This window comes from Chamaea fasciata, unplaced genomic scaffold (genome assembly GCF_029207755.1).
Source record: "Chamaea fasciata isolate MVZ Bird 193981 ecotype frontalis unplaced genomic scaffold, bChaFas1.0.hap1 SCAF_5, whole genome shotgun sequence".
Taxonomy (NCBI): domain Eukaryota; kingdom Metazoa; phylum Chordata; class Aves; order Passeriformes; family Sylviidae; genus Chamaea; species Chamaea fasciata.
The window spans coordinates 64,106,252-64,112,251 of NW_027094090.1; positions in this window are offsets into that span (position 1 = coordinate 64,106,252).

Here is a 6,000-nt window from a genome sequence, read left to right on the forward strand (position 1 = left end):
GAGGACATGGCAGGACCTTTCCTCAGTCAAAGAGGTGCTGCTGGGTAGACAAGACAGGTGTATAGGCTGGTGGATAGTGTCTTTGAGCTGCCCTTGGCTGGATCACTGGTGCCTCAGAACCGGAGTGGAGGTGGCCGGTGGGGCTGTGGCATAGGCTGTGGGGTCAACTGGAACACTGAGCCATGCAAACCTTGTCAGCTGCTTTTGTGTTTCACAGCATGGGGGATTCATTGCTGGGGAATGGTGACCTCTTGTGGTGCACCTAAAGGCTGCCCTTAGGGGTAGGGGTGAGATACCATCTCTGTTATGTGCATAGAGCTTGCAGGGGGCTGAGAACTGCCCAGGCAAGGTTTTGCTGTAACCCTTCTTGACTATGCTTTGCTTTAAGTGACAGAGAGGTGTCTGTCATCATATCCCTGCGGTTACCTTAACCAGACTATAGCTTGCTGTGTCCTGAGTTTGTCTGTAGTCCCAGCCCAGAGGGAGAAATCGGATTGGGTAAGAAAAGTTGGAAGTGACTCAAATGTACTTTGCCTTCATTTGTCATACAGGAGCCAATCCTCCCCTTTTTCTGTCAGACCCCTGTAACTGCTGTTGATGGCAGCCAAGCATCACATCTCCTTCTTGAGAGATCAGCATTTAAAGTTCAATAATTATGCTCTGTGTAAGGTAGTGTGGTGTCAGCTCATGGGAGAATCAGATGCAACTTACAGTCCCTAGGATAGTTTCAGGTGCTGAATGCCTCCTCATTCTTTGTTTTTTCTGTCCAGAACAACCTAGGAAACAGCCTTCCAAAATAAAAGAAGATCCAAAGAGCTTTCTGAAGATTGCCTGTCATCTTAATCAGTCCCCTTTGTATATGCCCATTTCTCTCTTTTGTCTGTCCCATGTCCAATTAGGCCACCAGAGGACTGGTAGTCCCTTAATGAGTACTTGACCAACACTTGCATCATTAAGTAGAGGAAGATTGAGACCTGGTGTGTCTGCTAACTTGGGTTACCAATCTAGAGATACCCAGACCCTGCTTTTTTTTTTATTAGACCTCTCAGTTCTTGTATCAGTCTGAAATTTGAAGCACTGTTGTGACTCTGGGGCCACGGCTGGAAATGCTCAGTACAGCTGCAAATTTCCCAGGCTGATTTTGTTATATGTGGGTGTACAGAAGAGACTGTGCACTGTGAGAACATCCTCAGGACATGCCCCCTTTTTTTCTAGTGTGCTTTGGGTGTGAATGCTTGTCTGCTCTATTCTTTCCAGTTCTAGACAGCAGATGGGATGCTGGAGGCTGTAGTCTCCCAGGCTAGCACACGGGAAATGAAACAGAAAATTCAGTAGCTGGTCAGAGTGTTCCAGCCTGTGTTTGGGCCCTCCCCAAAGATACTTTGGAGATTGTCCTTTGGATTCCAAATGGTGAGCCTGCAGAGTAGGCTTTTTCATGTGACTGTTGCTGAAAATAGAGCTCAGCAGAGGTGATGGCTGATCCCTATCTCTTGTGACCATGTAGCTTCTTTTCATCTGGTCTGTCTCTCCATGAGGGCTTTGCTATGAAGCAGAGGTGGGCTTGGAGCAGAAGGGTTTATCTGTCGTTTCCTTGGTTCATCATGTTGGTGAGGACATTAGGCAGGGGTGACTTCTGTCCTGTAAACATCAATGCAGATGCTTCTGTTCTGAACAGGGATGGAGCAGCACTGTAGGGGTCCATCAGGTCTGCCAGCCTTTGGTTTTGTGTGGCTTCCCCCTGCTACTGTCGTTCCTGCATGTAATGAATGTGTGTGTGAGCAGATCTTGTTAGGATACTAGACTGAGAGCACCCCTGGGGGTGATGAGCTCCCTATCCAAACCTGTCAGACACCCATTCAGCTGCTCACAACAGGGGGTCTGTGATCCTCATGGGCTTCAGGCTTTGGTTCCCTCTGGGATAGGTCTAGTAGGGCTGCAGATAACATCTGCTGTTGAAACTGAAAAAAAGCAATGGTTCTTCTTGTCTAACAAAGCTTTTTTTCTTGGGTTGAGTGTTTAGGGAAGGAGTGCAGTTGCCCGGGAGGACAGGGCTATGAAGTGTAGAGCTGTGGCAGCACACAGGAGGGTGGAACAGATGGGAAGCCCCACTTGGTGTAGTGTAGGAAAAGGTATTTGTTTTCTCATCCTCAGAAAACTGCATTGCCCTTTCCTGCCGTGCAACAGAGACAACACCCAGACAGGTGGCAGTCATTCCATTACACCAGAAAACTCCTATCCTTCATTTGTAAGTGCAGTTACTGTGGCAACTGCTGACTGGATGATGTCAGCTGCAACCTGCTGAGCATTGCCTACTCTGGGCAAGGCTTCAGTCCCTTAGTCATCTTCATGCCCCTTCTCTGTACTCTCTCCAGTATGTCTCTGACTCTCTTGTACTAGGGAGCCCAGAACTGCACCCAGCACTCGACCCCAGATACCTTTTCTGTCACACTGCTTTCCAGCTGGGTGGTCCCCAATATTTACTGGTCCCTGGGGTTATTGTTTCCCAGGTGAAAGACTTTGCACTTCTCCTCATTGAAATTTTTGGGGTTCCTGCCAGCCCATTTTCCCAGCCTATCGAGGTCATGCTGGATGGGACCACAACCCTCTGGTGTGTCAGCTGCTCCTCCCACTTTTGTGTCACCAGCAAACTTGCTGAGGGTACACTCTACTGATGCCTCATTTTACAGTTCATTAATGAGGATGCTAAACAGAATACCCAGCACAGACCCCTGGGGGACACTCCTAATCACAAGCCTCCAGCTAGACTTTATGCCACTGATCAGCATTCCTTGGGCCTAGCTGTTCACAGAGTTTCCCGTCCACTGTTACTTCAGCCAGCCCATACTTCCATTATCTGCTCTAGGGAAATTTTGTGGGAGGCAATGCCAAAGGCCTTACTGAAGTCAGGGTATATGTCCACTGCTTTCCTCTCATCAACCAAGCCAGCCATTTCATCACAGAAGATTGTCAATGTCGCCAAGTGACTGACACTTCAGGAAGACAACAAATGGGCCCAAAGGTATTAATCAGTGAGTAGATGCCTTTAACATGAGGAACTAGAGATCTTCCTGGCTGGGAAGTTGGTAATGTTCAGCCACATGACATGGTAATAGAAGTGGGATAATTTGACAGGTGTTGAGACTGAGAGGACAGAGGAGGTTTTCTTGCATGGGAAAGTGCCTCCAGAGCCAAGAAAGGATCATGATCCTAGGAACTCACTCAATACTTGCCCAACCTGATGTGAGAATCCTCCTCTGCCAAGGCAGGCAGCTCTGGTGCCACCCTGTCCTGCAGCAGCTGAAGCAGGGAGGAGGAGGAGAAGGTGAGGAGCAGCAGCCTGTTACAGCCTGCCCAAGTGAGCCAACCAGCATTTACTCTTCCTCCAGCAGCAGTGTGTAGAAGTCCCTCCTCTGCAGCATATCTTCCCTCTCCTCACTCTTTACTCAAGGTATTGTCCCCTCCCCACCATAATGTGGGTTTTCAGGTTCCCCTTTGCCATCTCTCTATCATTATCCCTTTTTTTTTTCTTTCCTTACTGCTGCCTCATTTGCTCTATTGGACTCTGACCCCAGAAAACTCACCAGGCAGCCCAGGTGAATTACGTGGCTATGCACATCTAGGAACTGCTGCTGTTGTTGGACTCTGCCCAGGGAATTGTGTGTGGATAATATATTGGAAGTGCCCCTGGTAGACAAGCTGTTTTGGTGTTCCTTATACTCTCTGGGAGATGTTGAACTTGCTGAGGGCAATTAAAAACTGTTAAGGCCTCTACCAGCTTTCAGAGTTACACTGGTCTTTGTAGCTTCAGTACACCACTGCAGCAAAGCACTGTCAGCTCTGTAAACCTTCAGCATGGAGACAAGGGAGATATGATGCCAGAAACATTCCCAGATCACAGGGCAGCTGCCTGTGATGATCCAGGTTGTTCTGCCCTGTGATTTAGCCTGCCGGATGTGCAGCTCCAGCAACTAGCAGTTTCCAGTCTGTATAGGATATTGCTGAGCACTGGAATGCTCTCTTCACACGTTGTGCATGAGAGAAACCTGTCCTTTAAATGGACATGGTTGTCCATCAGGTCACTCAAAAGTCCTGTGCCAGCCTTTCTTCCCTTGATGAACCTCTAGCCTGGCTTCCACAGAAGCTGGATAGAAAGTGGGTAAAATTTACTTGGGTAAAATTTATGGCCGGAATTGCTTCCCTACTTGACTTGTTTCAAGCGAGATGAAATAACTCAGATCCATATTTCTGTTTCCTCCGGGTATGCTTCACTGTCATACTACAGTTCCTGACTTGGTGTCCTTCTCTGGCCTAGTGTTTGAAGACTTTTGATTCAGTTGAGTCTGGGCAGAGCCAGAGAGTGGCACAAAGCAGTGCCAGTCCCTATTTGTGCACTTGCCAGGGTTGGGGGTAGCTGTGTGAAGAATGGCAATATTCTGCTCTTCAGCACTCAGGTACAACTAGAGGACCATGTGCCTGCCACAGTCTTGGTTACCTGGAAACTGACACAGCTCATGAGACAGGGTGGCCATACTTCTCCAGTGGAGAGTGTTGGCTGTGTTTAGGTTGTTTCATGATGCTCACTGCCTTGCAATTCGTCACAGTCTCATTAGCTGCCTTCCCACCACAATTTCAAGGCTGAAAGGACCTATGTCATTGAGCAATCCCACACTGTGTTTGACTCCTGTTTGGCCATAAGCAACTCTGAATTCCCTTGAGCCAATGTTGCTGGAAATCTGCCTGTTGGTTTAGCTGGTTTTTGAGCTGCTTTCTTGTCAGTTATGTGTTGGGGAAGCCTGGTATTAAGGATTCTCAGAAGAGCTTCTTACAGAAGTAGTCTTCCTTTTGGTCATTTGTCACTTGCTGATGACCCAGCAGCAGTAGAACAGTCCTTCTAGAGGAGCATATCTGATCCTCAGGTCAACCCAGGGATTGGGTGGCTGGTCATTGCAAGTAGCACACGGTCCTGGTTGGCACACCCTTTAAGTCGCGGGTTCTGAGGCAGACCCCATAGTACTGTTTGCTGATGCAATTCAAATCTCTGTCATTACTCCTTTGGGTGTGTTATAAGTTTTCCAGGACAGCATGTCCAGCAATAGAACACAAACAGCATCAGGACAACCTGTCTGATTCCTGTAGTGACTTAGAAAGCAATACATCTACCTGGAAAAGGAGTCCATGAATTACTCTGGGACTTCTTCTCGCAGCAAGCCTCCAAGCTTAGAACATGGAGGCATCCTGTCTAATACCCATAATTCCTTCTCTTTTCCTGGCAATGGTCTGAATGGAGAACAGTAAGACACCTGCAAATGATCATCCTTATATACTCCTTGTCTCTTGAACTTGGATGCTATGCCAGGTGCAATAAGTAAATCAGACAACCCTGGTAAGGCATCAGTCTAGGGATCTCACCCTCCCATCCCCTGGACTATTGTTCTTTAGGCTGAAAATAAATCTAGAAGTAGGAGGCTCCTGTTTTGTGTTCCCATTATGCTGGCTGGAGTTAATTGACACCAGATTTTTCTTCCATTTCGTAATATTCACATGAAATACTCTCTTTCCTTTTACCTTTCTGTTATCACTACCAGAGACTCCACTGCCTGACTGTTCCTTGTGTAACAGTGTGAGTTGTGCATCCCCACCACCATCCAACCCACCAAGACCAGCTGTTACCCTGTCCTTTAGCACACAGCTGGGTGATACCTAGAGGCCTCGGGGCTGGGCATGGTAAGAGAAAAAAAAATACAACTGATTAGAAAGAAGTGCAGCTGAAATTGCTTTCCAGCAAGATCTCACTTTTGCTGTTGCCTGAGCCTACTGTCTTTCTGTCTGTCTCAGTAGGAGGAAAAAGGATTGGGAGGTTCCACATCAGAGTTTCTCCACAGATCTGTAAACCCAACACAACCTGGTGATGCAAAAACTGCAGTTATTTTCACATCAGTCTGATGCTCAGCAACAGGAATGCTTTCATGACAAGAGAGGAGGCTTGCCAGGCAGGGGTGA